The sequence below is a fragment of the Podarcis muralis genome, chromosome 9, assembly GCF_964188315.1.
Source record: "Podarcis muralis chromosome 9, rPodMur119.hap1.1, whole genome shotgun sequence".
Taxonomy (NCBI): domain Eukaryota; kingdom Metazoa; phylum Chordata; class Lepidosauria; order Squamata; family Lacertidae; genus Podarcis; species Podarcis muralis.
The window spans coordinates 42,348,540-42,360,672 of record NC_135663.1 but is presented as its reverse complement, the minus strand read 5'-3'; the positions used below and the strand labels follow the sequence as shown (position 1 = coordinate 42,360,672).

The window sequence follows — 12,133 nt, the reverse complement described above, 5'->3', positions numbered from 1 at the left end:
AAAGGTTACTTCATAATTGTACCACCTAGCATTATATATATCTCCCTGGAACATCAAAACAAAAAAGCCAAGAACAGAGTATCAAGCCCATCTATTACCTGAGATGACAATTCCTATGTTCCCTTGCTTAGTGAAATAAATCAAGACATGCTGGTGTTCTCCCTCGTCTGAGAGATGGGAAATACGTGAACATACACGGCTATTTGTCATGTGTAAGCAGAGACAGATTGGTAAGCTTGCCTATTTCCCCCTTTTCTATTGAGAAGATTAGTTTTAGTGGTCAGGAGTTAGGTCTTCAGCTATGCCACTGCTGAAACTACTGTTTCACTGGCCAGTAATACTAAGTGTTCCTGCCTCCTTAGTGGTACATTGCTACTGGGTTTTTTTTTTTGGGGGGGGGGTGTTGTGGGATACAGTAGAATAATCAGTCACCATGACAAAGGATGGAACCCTAGGCAATCATGCTAGGCTAGAAATGGCTGCCATCCATGGTCACACAGTACTCTCTTCCCAGGTTCCACACTGCAGATGTTGATGACATTCCATACCCTTGTCATGATGTTTGTTAGGAGCTAAAACAGGCAACATTACCTGGCCTTACTAAGATGAGGGCCTGAAGCATAGCACAAAGCTGCTGCCATGGCCGGGAGCGAGACAAGTACTGAGGCAGGTGATTGAGGTGCTGAAGCTGCTTCTGGGAACAGCTGTGGCTGCCGGTGAGGAGAAGGGGAAATGGGGGCCTTCGAGGCAAGGGGTTCTATACCTTTGCGGTGCAATGAAGGCTGCAGGCACCCTGGTCTCTCCTGCAGCTGAATGGCCTCCTTGGAAAAGCTGTGCTGGGGCAGGTGTGGCACAGCAGCACTCACCCAGAAAGCCCATCTGAGAAAGCCCATCCCTCCAGGGTATCCTCTTTGGCCAGTTGTACAGGGTGATGTGGGAGTGGCATTGCTTTTTATTAGCCACCCATATTTTATACCTTTGTATCCCACTCATCCTCTAAGAAGCTCAGGGGTGTACAAAGTTCTCGGGCTCCCCTGCAGGTAACCCGCTGACAGTACTGCAAATGGTACTAGTTACAATGGGCCAAAGGTCAGGCAGAGTGTAAGGCAGCTTTCTACGGTCCTGTTTACATTCAACCAGAACCATGAGGACCAGAAGCTTGCTTCATTTTTTAGGGGAATGGCCACAGTTGTAGCTGCTCAGTAGCAGAGCACCTGTGTCAGGTTTGATTCCCTGACAACATATGCTGGTAGGACTGGGAAAAGACACCCCACCTGAATTCTTAAAGAGCTGTTCTGCCAGTCAGAACAACTGAGAGGAGCATGTCGCAACTTAAAGAATAACAAAATGCCAGACTAGAGACAATACTGGGCTAGCTGAACTAGGGGTTTGACTAAGGCACCTTCCTGTGGAAATTTAAAAAAAACTCCCCATGAAGTGGTAAGAAGCATGGGAGGGATGGACAAGGTAACATCTATGAATGGCCAGAGCAAGACAAGGATCTCAGAAAAACTAAGGCTCCAGTCGTAGCCCCACTTAACCTGGGAATATGCCCTATTGAATTCACAGGTACTTACTTCTGAGTTGATATGGTTAGGATTACACTGTAACCTAGCAGGGAGAGAACAACTTTTAGAGTGGGGAGAACATAACAACCCTGTTAGATCTGACCAGAAAGCACATCTGCAGAAACCCCACAAGCAGGGCTTGTGGGAGAAAGCTGACTCCTGCTCCCCGGCAGCTGTTGCAATGGGTGCCCCTAATTTCATCTGCAAAGAATCGAAGGCTATGGAGGTTAGATTATATCTACCCTCTGTTGAGCATTTTTTCTGATTTGTTTGCAGGACAGTTATACAACAATAAGCATCCATCCCCATTTGCTAGCAGAGTGTTTATACGTCTTCCCTTTAATCATTCGCTGGTTCCACACTTCTGAATTCATGTCCCTGTCATTGTCCTAATTGCAAACAGTTCATTTTTATAATGGGGATCGTTGTGCTTTGCTGACAGAGCTCTTTTAATTGCTCAAAGCGAAATGTCCAAGTGTGTTCTTGGATCATGCCCAGATAATACTGACAGTCCGGAGGTGCCCTAAATTATCTAGATCAGCTTAAACAGGGTAGCCAGGTATTATGGACCTAAACAATTGCAGAATTCAGATAACCAAGCCAGAGATCAGTATCCAAGGCAGCACCCTATAATTTCAGGGCAAAAAGACAGATAAGGTTAGGACAGACTGGGACCAGAAACAGCTGAGGAAGTCATAGGACTGGGACAGGAACAGAGGAAAGCCAGAGGTTGAAGCATCCAGTCACAATATCCAGGAGAGGTATCTGTTAAAGGCTGTATTCCAGGCATCCAGGCCAATCATGGCAGAAATACAGATGACATATGAGACATGACAAGAGAGTAAGGATCAGAAAAGTTTTGTATTTAAGAGATAGGAACAATTTGACAGAAACAATCATCTTTGAAAACACACCCTAGGGACCTATGAAAATTCTGCTAAGTAACTATGATGGAGACTAGCAATGAATTGTACAGGGTGAGTGAAATGCAACATGCAACTCTCTCTCTCTCTCTCTCTCTCTGTTAATTTCTAACATTCTAAAATGAACCCATGCCTAGAAGGCAGGGTCTGAAAGAGCCCATTTCTGAAACAGTGTGAAATCATGTAACCAAATTATACAGGCTTTCTTTCGTTCCTGTTTTGTGGAAATACATTCACACTTTAAAACTTACTACAATCCACTTCTTCAGATGCATGGAGTGTTATCCTGAATTGAAGGCAGGGATGTGCAAATCTCAGTTTCTCATTTTTCCAATATTAAATTCCATTCTCCACAATACTTTGCTTTTTTAAAAAAGTCCTCATGAAAATTAATCAGCATTTGAGTGTGAATTTCTTATAATATACACATTTTTATGTAATTCATCCCAATATACATTTTTGCATGTTATTTTTAATAATGTACAGTTTTATGCACAGTTTATGTTTGCATATGCATTTTTTGTACACATTACTTGGCTGGAGAACAGCAGTGCAAAATTCAAGTAAGTGTGACTTTCAAAATATTGCTGTGTTTCAGTTTACATATTGATTCAGAAAGTGTGAATTGGGTAGGTTCACCTTTAAATGTGAAATGAATTTTTCTTCCCCATTCCTAATTGCATACACATATATAAATGATGCTGGAGAATTGTAACAGTGAGGTCAAAAGGAAAGGAAATGCAGAAAGGCACAAGTGATAACACCCTTGAGGGCTTGTTCTGGGGTGTTTAGACTCAGGTACATGTGTGTATCAGCTGATATACTGAGAGTTCCTAGGGATGCTGTGTGTGCTCTGTTCTGTTTGCTTGCATTCCTGGGCTGCCATTTTTGAGCCACTTCCCATGTGCTGTCTCTGTGTACACTTGCAGTCCACACGCACCTGAGAAGGGCAGTGGGGGACTCTCCCCTGCATGTTCACAGGTGGGCACAATTCCTATGGTGATGCTAAGTTGGCTTTCATTGGCTCATTTCCATTCCACTGGGCAGCTGCCCAATCCCAAACCTTCCTGGACAGACTCTGGGTCTGGTGTAATTTATGCCAGGTTGCTGCACTTAGGGCTGCTCTGTAAAATAGCTGCCATTAAAAACATTTCACAATGTCTAATAGCCTACTTTCTAAGCAATCCTCACAAACGGAGTCAGACTCAATTATCATGTTTCATTTATCTGTTGAACTTTCACCTGAAAAACATGTTATACTCCCCTGAAAATTTGAATCCTCTTATCAGCTGGGATTTCCTCTTCTTAGCTACAAACCCATCTTCCTTATTCACACAAATAACCTTTTAACCCACGCAGAATGCTGCCTTCTAGGTCAGTACCAAAAGGTGCAGAGGCCAGGAGAAGATCAGAAAACACATTTAGATTTATCATTATCAAAATCCTGCAACCTTTGCTGTTCTTTCCAACTTTTCTTCCCTTTGTTATATAAATGAACCTTCTGTTAACTGATGGTATCCTTCTGAGACATTCCGCCCAACGACCCACTGCAACTGTTATCTCAACTCTCTATTTCCACTAGTACTCTCAGCTATCAGATCTCATGCAAAACACATAAAGATGCTCTCCCATATTTCTCCTATCACTGCCAAACTAGTCATGACATGGGAGATGCATGATTAAGTTATCCCACAGCTTTTTAAAAAGAAAGATTAATAGGCACCACTGCAGTGGACCCTGAATCCGATTGAACCATGCTTCTGAAGTGGCGCAGAGATAACTTTTTGTCTTCCTATTTTCCTGATTAAAATTGGTTCTGCTTCCTGCAGGGGGAAAATAGCAGCTTTGGGAAGCCATTTTGAATGGGGAAAGGGTACACAGCGAGCAAAGGTGAAACTTCACAGGCTTCCAAGTGCCACACTCCCAATCTGATTCTGGTCCTTCTTGGCTACTATTAATCCTTTTTAAAACAACAACAACCAGGCAAGCAGAAAATCCACAGGAGATTCTAATTACCAGTCTCCCACACCATATCTAGTTGCAGCCTCAGGAACAATTCATCTCGGCTTTGTGGTGCCTCTTCTAAAACCTTGATGTGTTATAAATGGTGAACATAACTGGAATCTACATGCTGCTTCTGTTTAAACACTGCATTCAAATACAACACACAGATGCTCTCTTAGTTTAAAAGGACACCCCAGAGAGCCTTTGTCATTTGAAAAGTCCTGGGATTCACAAGGCTGTAATCAGAAGAGCTGATATTACTGCTCTTGTTGGACTTCTAAGCACCTCTGCGGCTATCAAGGGCTGCCAGCCAGAATCTTCTGAGCAGCTCACAATAGGGGTTGGTACCAACAGCTGGCCCTCCACTATTGTCCCCACCTCACTACTGGAAACCTGAATTTTCCATTTAAATATACTTTCCTCTATTTCTAGTGTTCTACACCGAATAGGGACGGGCAAATCTGTCAGTATTGTTTCTCTCAGTTTCTTTCTCTTTTTTCTAATCTTAAACTTCACATTTCCACATCAGTTCCCTTTTTTAAAAAGAAAGTCCTCATTAAATTTATCATCAGTTTAGCATTTCTTAGGGTCAACTGTAAGTCATAGAATAGTGAGCTGGCGGAGTAGTGTTGTGGTTTAGCATGCACAACCCTTATCACACAACTAAGTTTCCTAGATAATCTTGGACCAGTTATGGCTTGAGCCTAGCTCTTCTAATGAAGAGGTCATGTGCCAGGCCGGGCCCTCTCAGGTTAAAAAAGCAGCAAATGCTGCTGGCCATGTGCTCTGGCACTGAGCTACAACCCTCTGAAAGTTCCAGAAGAGGAGGTCAAACTACGAGAAGAGAAACTATTGTTCAGAAAGCTGCTTTCGTTATTCTTTCTTCTTTCATGCTAGAGGTTCAGAGAGGGGAGTCAGCCTTGTTTGGTGGGATACTGCCGGACCTTTTTCTCAGCAGATCTCATCAGAACTCAGTTCCAACACGCCTCAGGTGGGCACCATTGCCATTATAAGAGAACAAGGTTCATGGTGAGTTCTGGCACCTCTTTTTCTAGAAAAACAGCACTGGATACTGCAGATCAACCCACGTTGAGTTGTGCTTGTGGAAGTGAAGTCGCTCACACAGATTGCCACACACTGTTCAGCCAGCTTGCTTCACTGCTAGAGGTCTTTACATCTGCTGAGCCGGTGCTCTTCCAGAGCTGAAAGCGGAATTCAAATAGGAGATTCCACGTGGCACTTGGAATAGCATTATATTATCCAACTATACCATCCTGAGAGCAAGATGCTTCTGGAATGTTTACTCACAAGTAAGTCCTGTTCGGCATATCTGTCTATTATATTATCTATTCTATTTATCTGTTATCTAGAGTGTTTATATTCTGCTTTCCAGGAGGACCTCACAGAGAAGTTTACATAGGATTATTACAACAATAAGCATCCATTTAAAAAAATTAAAAAGTTGCAATAGAATGGGGGAAACCAACATCTGTTTAGAACAAGTTGTTACTGCTTCTTCTCCTTAGGACAAGATGATCCTTCAGATGCTCTTGTGGTGGAAGTTGGGGGGGGGGAGGGCATAGGTGTTTTCTAATCTTAATTAAACATTTCCTGTTTGAAGGTCTTACCCATTATATTGTTTCCTGTTGACAGCATCTGGGAGATTAGTGACATATAGACTGTTAATTGCCTCTTGAACAGCCTCTCTTAATTGCTGCAGCACCAGTTATTTCTGTATCCTGGAAAGAAGGGACTTTTAAATTACTAGTATCTTTAGAAAACAATGTATAATAAAATAACTATATGGCTCTAAATAGGGAAAAGGGGAAAATTATAAGGAAGCACAATGACGCTTACAATTTTAAAAAATCATATGAACAAAGTTACCTAGAGTTTTCACCCTAAAGCTGTTCTGCGGGGAGCATACTCCAAAACGGGGGTTGCCACCATGGTGCCTGTGACTGCAAAGGCAGCCTGGATATCTTCTCCTGGCACCCATAATATCTTCGATTGCCACCCCACCCTTCACCACTCACTGTCGTCTTGAAGGTGGTGAGAGTGGTTACTTTTCTTTTCCTTGGAAAATACATAAGACTGAAGGAGGAGGTTGGAAAAGTGACACTCCTGTTTCAACTCAGTGCTCAAAGCAGGGGCAAAACTAGTCTTTATTTCACCTGGGTCAAAGACCCACTTTGGCGCGCGCGCGCACACACACACACACACACACACACACACACAGGATTGGAGCCTCAATGGTGCGCCTCTGGAGGCTTCACCCCAGGGCAAAAAAAACCAAAAACCCAGTAGCACCCCCTCCCCAGCTATGGCACTGCTCAAAGTGCAGATGACTTCTACAATATTCAACTTTTACCCAGATCCCTTGGAAAAATGAACTGTCTGTGTGCATACTTTCACTCCCCCTTAAACTGCAAATATAGCACACAGGTTCCTCTCTGGAGCTTGTTAGCAGTCAATATATTCATCTAGCTTTCTTGTTTTACAGTCACAAGGTCATAAAAACAGACACTATCAAAAAGGCTTGTTTGACTGTTGATTACTCTGTCTTACCTTTGCAACATCTCATGTTGTGTACCCCAAATTTAAAAGGGCAATCTGCAGTATTCCCAATACATTCCACTCAAGGTCAGAGTATGAAAGAAACACAGACCTCAAGTAAAGGGGGAGGGGAGAATCCAAGCTACCTGCAGTTTTCTGCTGTCATGCACTTTTGGCATGATGAAAATATATTTTGCAAATGCAAGCGGCCAAAGGTCATCCAAATAAAGGAATTGGTTTCCCCACCGCTGAACAGCCCAGTGCCTCTTGACATCAATATTCTATCTTCTCAGGCACAAATGAAGAGCTTCTTCTAATAAAATAAGCTGTGAAGCCAATTCTGAGTGCTTTGTGTTGCTATACTAAGTCAAAACAAAGCCTCTTCCCCATTTTTGAAATTCAAAACCCATCCTTATCTATTCTTCAAAAATTTTGCTATCCATTCTTCACTCAAAGCCCAGTTTTCATTTAACAAAATTTAAGCATCATTTGATTGCAGGAAAACCTCTAAGCAGTTTGCGGAAACATGAAAATTATTTTTATAACCAGTTTAAAAAAATTAAAAGCATTTAAAAATAATTAACATTAACACTAAAAGGGAATGGAACACCACATCTGTGTACAGTGGTACCTCAGGTTACAGACGCTTCAGGTTACAGACTCCGCTAACCCAGAAATAGTACCTCGGGTTAAGAACTTTGCTTCAGGATGAGAACAGAAATCGTGCGGTGGCAGCGGGAGGCCATTAATTAAAGTGGTACCTCAGGTTAAGAACAGTTTCAGGTTAAGAACGGACCTCCGGAATGAATTAAGTTTGTAACCCAAGGTACCACTGTATCGGGATAGGTTTGCCTAATGTTTTAAGCAGGTGCCAAAAAAAGTACAGACACCAGCCTGATGTCAATAGGCAAGGAATTCCAAAGTTTAGGTGCCACACTAAAAGATCAATTTCTGATAAGTGTAGAATGAGGGTTATGTGGCAAACCCTTATCTTCTTTTGTAGTACCAGAATGCTTGGATATGTTCTGAAGGAAAATATGGGGTTAAAAGCACAGCTCAAGTATTCCTGAAGCACCAGAGACCAATTATATCTCTCAACTCTGCTGTATATGGAGTATAATGGATTTCCTTAGGTGAAAAGGCACATAGTTTGGGAATGTGTGATGCATCATTGAACCGCAAGTAATTTAGAACTTTGGGATGGGGATTATAACAGAGGTTGGAGCAATTTGGCAGAGGAGTGGTAGTTGAACACTTCTGTGCTTAATGGAGGGGAGCTGAATTAATTAAATGACCACTTTCTCTGGACAAGGACTGTTTCTCCTCTCACTCCCTACCCATAATACTAAGATGAGCCCCTTATATTTTGATGTATTTCAACAGTGCCACCTAGAGGGGTCTGTGATTCAGCTCCCCCTGCAATGAACCCTGAAGAGACAGCTACTGTTGCTTTGTTTCTAAACATCTATCCTCAAGTTAACTGTTTTTAAACGAAGCCTAAGTGTAAAGAACTGCCAAGCTCATTTGTTACATAATTGCAAAGTCATTAAGGAGGTGGAATTAGCCTCCAATCAAATTTCTAAATGGTCAGCTAGACCACTAGAAAAGGCGAAGAGGCAACCAAAATGGAGCCTAAGTGGCCATTTTCCTCCCAGGCTATATCTGCATTGGATTTGAAATTGTTTTTACATGTATTTTCATTGTTGACTTTTTATTGTAATTTGCTTTGGGATGTTTCATGGGAAGTGATTCATAAATGAAGTAGATAAACTGAAAGAAGGATGAAGATTGGAACTGGGGGCTCTGGAGGTCAGCAGTGGGAGACCTCCTGGGGTGTCAGCCACAGCTGATGCCTAACTCCTGGGCTGCAGGGGCTGTATGCACATTTCATGCATAGCCATACAACAACAACCCATAACTCACAAGTGGAAAGAGGCATGAAGTGGATGGAAGGCTCATTTATTGTCTGTGGCTCCCACAGGGTTGGACTGAGTCCTGGCAGAAGATTTGTCTAAGCGTATCAAAGCATTTTGTGTTTTCCACCCTATAGGTTTTTGTGGCATCAGGGCATAAATATTTTTTTTGGCGTTGATTTGCAGAAAATTCAAATGGGGAAAAAAACCTTTGCAGGTTCCTATCTAGTCAGTCAAAGATGCATAGCAAGAAAAGTTTGCATTCACCACAGGGGTAGCTGCTACTGCATGCTTAAACACACATGACACTCCTGCCTTTAGTTCTGTCTGCTTTTCCATTTAAATGGTGGAAATTGTACCTTGCAAATCTGCTGCTGCTCCGAAATCTTGACCTGAGCAGAACAGCAGGCCCATCTAGGCTCCCTGAAGAACCATACCCAAAGGGCAGGCACTGCATACTTTTCTTACAACTACTTCTCAGAGTCTCTTGGGCAGCTTTCCAACAAGTTTTTAAGATTTCTTAAAGTCCTCCCAAGGCACCATTCCCCCCCCTGTAATCCATCAAGCAGAAAGCCAGTAATCTAATTGAGATTTCCAATGGTTGTAAATATTTCACTGTAATAACACAGGTCACAATTCATTAGCCTCACATCATTAGCTCCAGCACTTAATATCAGCAGACCTCATTTTTCATTTTAAATTCAACACCTTTGAAACACCTGAAGTGTAGCAGTGACCTCTAAAGTACATAGATGGAGAGAGCGATTCAAGTGGTCGCATTGTTTTCAAAGCCTTCTGCTGCGGAAGGATAAGTTGTGCTGCTATTCTCCTGCTGATTATTATACAGATAAGGAACTTTTCATTCTCTTTTCTTGTTAAATATTTGCACATATCTTTCAAGAGCACAAACTTGAACTGAATCAGCTATTAATCAGTTTCTAATCCACATGTTTATAGTTCCATGTAATCCTCACAGGTACTATCATAGCAGAATTATTTGTTGAACATGCAACAGTGGGCAATTGCTCCACTGAAGTACTTTTTTCATCTTCCCAATTTTCATTGTGTTGCTCATTAAAACACGACACTCAAGACATGGGCTCATAGAAAGATTCTCAGCTCTGTAAAAGCACATTTCCAACCTCACTACTCCCCGTTGCATAAAGGGAAGATTGATCCCAAAGCAGAATTACATTTTGAAACATGACAATTATATTAATGACTCAGAGCCTGCACTTGGTTATGACTGACTCTCATTGTTGAAAATGTTAAGCATCTTAAGTGCTAGGCTTGCTGCAACATGAGTGAAGATCATTGGAAGCACCTCTCCACAACTTTTCAGAGTAGACATGCCATTAGCTACTCATCTGGTTGCTTGTAGTGAGTGAAGATTGCATCCAGGTGAGTACAGAGCCTGTCATGTGCTCAACTACCAGAGTGATGGACTATTTTACTCTGTACTGAACTATAATATCGCACATGGCCCTTACTCCTCCTTAGATTCCTACATTCCTTCCAACACTACAGTTCTATGATTCTAGAGCCAGGCTGCACCAATGATAGATCACATACTAGAACTAATATGGGAACATAACACTGAGGGGATTGTATAAATGAATGGTCCCCATAGAAAAACACACACTGCCCATTCAAAACTAGAGATATTTCAAAGAACTTTACACACAGGGGCCACAGAAAGAGTTCGAGATAGACCAATTTCTAAAAATCAACGGATTACCAAAAGTAACTCAGGAAAAGAGAACAACCCTGAGCTGTAAAATAACGCAACAGGAAATTGAAGGTGCCATTCAGAATATGCAGCTAGGCAAATCTCCAGGCCCGGATGGACTTACCTCCAAATATTATAAGACTTTGAAGGACTATTTGATACAACCTTTGATGGAGGTATGTAACCAGATTATGGAGGGGAAGAAGGCACCGGAGTCGTGGAAAGAAGCCTTCATCACATTGATTCCTAAAGTGGAAACTGAAAAGACTCAACTTAAGAACTGCCGTCCCATCTCACTCCTAAATGTGGATTACAAAATCTTTGCAGACATTTTGGCAAGTAGACTTAAAAAAGTTTTGAATGAAGTAATTCACAAGGACCAGGCTGGCTTTCTCCCAGGTAGACATTTGTTTGATAACACCAGGAACATTATTGATATTTTGGAACTTTTACAAACAAATATTAATAAGAGAGCGGTGTTAATTTTTATTGATGCAGAGAAAGCCTTTGATAATATTTCTTGGATGTTTATGAAGAAAAATTTGGAAGGGATGGGAGTGGGACGGGGGTTTGAAAATGGAATACAAGCAATCTACACAGAGCAAAAAGCTAAATTGATAGTGAACAATGTGGTGACAGAGGAGTTTAAAATTGAAAAAGGGACACGACAGGGGTGCCCGCTATCTCCTCTTTTATTTATCTCAGTCCTGTTGAACATGATCAGGGAGGACCGGTTGGTACAAGGAATAGAGGTCGGAGTGAAACAATATAAATTGAAAGCTTTTGCAGATGATTTAGTTTTAACACTACAGGAGCCAGTATCTAGTACAAAAAGAGTTTTAGAACTGATTCATGAATTTGGTCGGGTGGCGGGATTTAAGCTGAACAAGCAAAAGACCAAGGTTTTGGCCAAAAACTTGACACTTACAGAAACAGAGGGGTTTCAGAAAGAAACAGAACTAAGTGTTGTTAAAAAAGGGAAATATCTAGGGGTTCATTTGACCGTAAAAAATTTGAATTTATTTAAAGACAATTATGAAAAATGTTGGTCGGAAATTAAGAAGGATTTGGAAATTTGGTCAAAGTTGAAACTTTCCTTGTTGGGCAGAATTGCAGCTATAAAGATGAATGTATTGCCGAAAATGTTATTTTTGTTTCAAACCCTACAGATCGTGGACAGAGTGGAATGTTTTGGAAAGTGGCAGAAGGATATATCTAAATTTGTCTGGCAGGGCAAAAAGCCCCGAATAAAGTTTAAAATATTAACTGATTCGAAAGAAAGAGGGGGGTTTGCCCTGCCGGACCTGAGGTTGTATTATGAATCTGCAGCCTTTTGCTGGCTGAAGGATTGGTTTCTGTTGGAGAACACTGATGTCCTGGATCTGGAAGGGTTTGACAATGCTTTTGGTTGGCATGCTTACCTGTGGTACGACAAGGTCA

At 41.7% G+C, this 12,133-nt stretch overlaps 1 long non-coding RNA gene across 4 annotated transcripts in view; it reads right to left on the bottom strand.

Moving 5' to 3' along the window:
* LOC114604365 (uncharacterized) overlaps positions 1-12,133 on the bottom strand; it is a 117,893-nt gene that overhangs the window by 46,093 nt on the left and 59,667 nt on the right. For 2 of the 4 annotated variants that reach the window (XR_003708291.2, XR_003708292.2), the window contains exons 1-2: positions 6,383-6,753; positions 6,124-6,234 (exon numbers count right to left, since the gene is read on the bottom strand). This is a non-coding gene — a long non-coding RNA (uncharacterized LOC114604365). Of the gene's footprint in view, positions 1-6,123; positions 6,235-6,382; positions 6,759-12,133 lie in introns of those variants that run through there. The other 2 variants (XR_003708290.2, XR_013394203.1) reach the window with 2 other exon arrangements.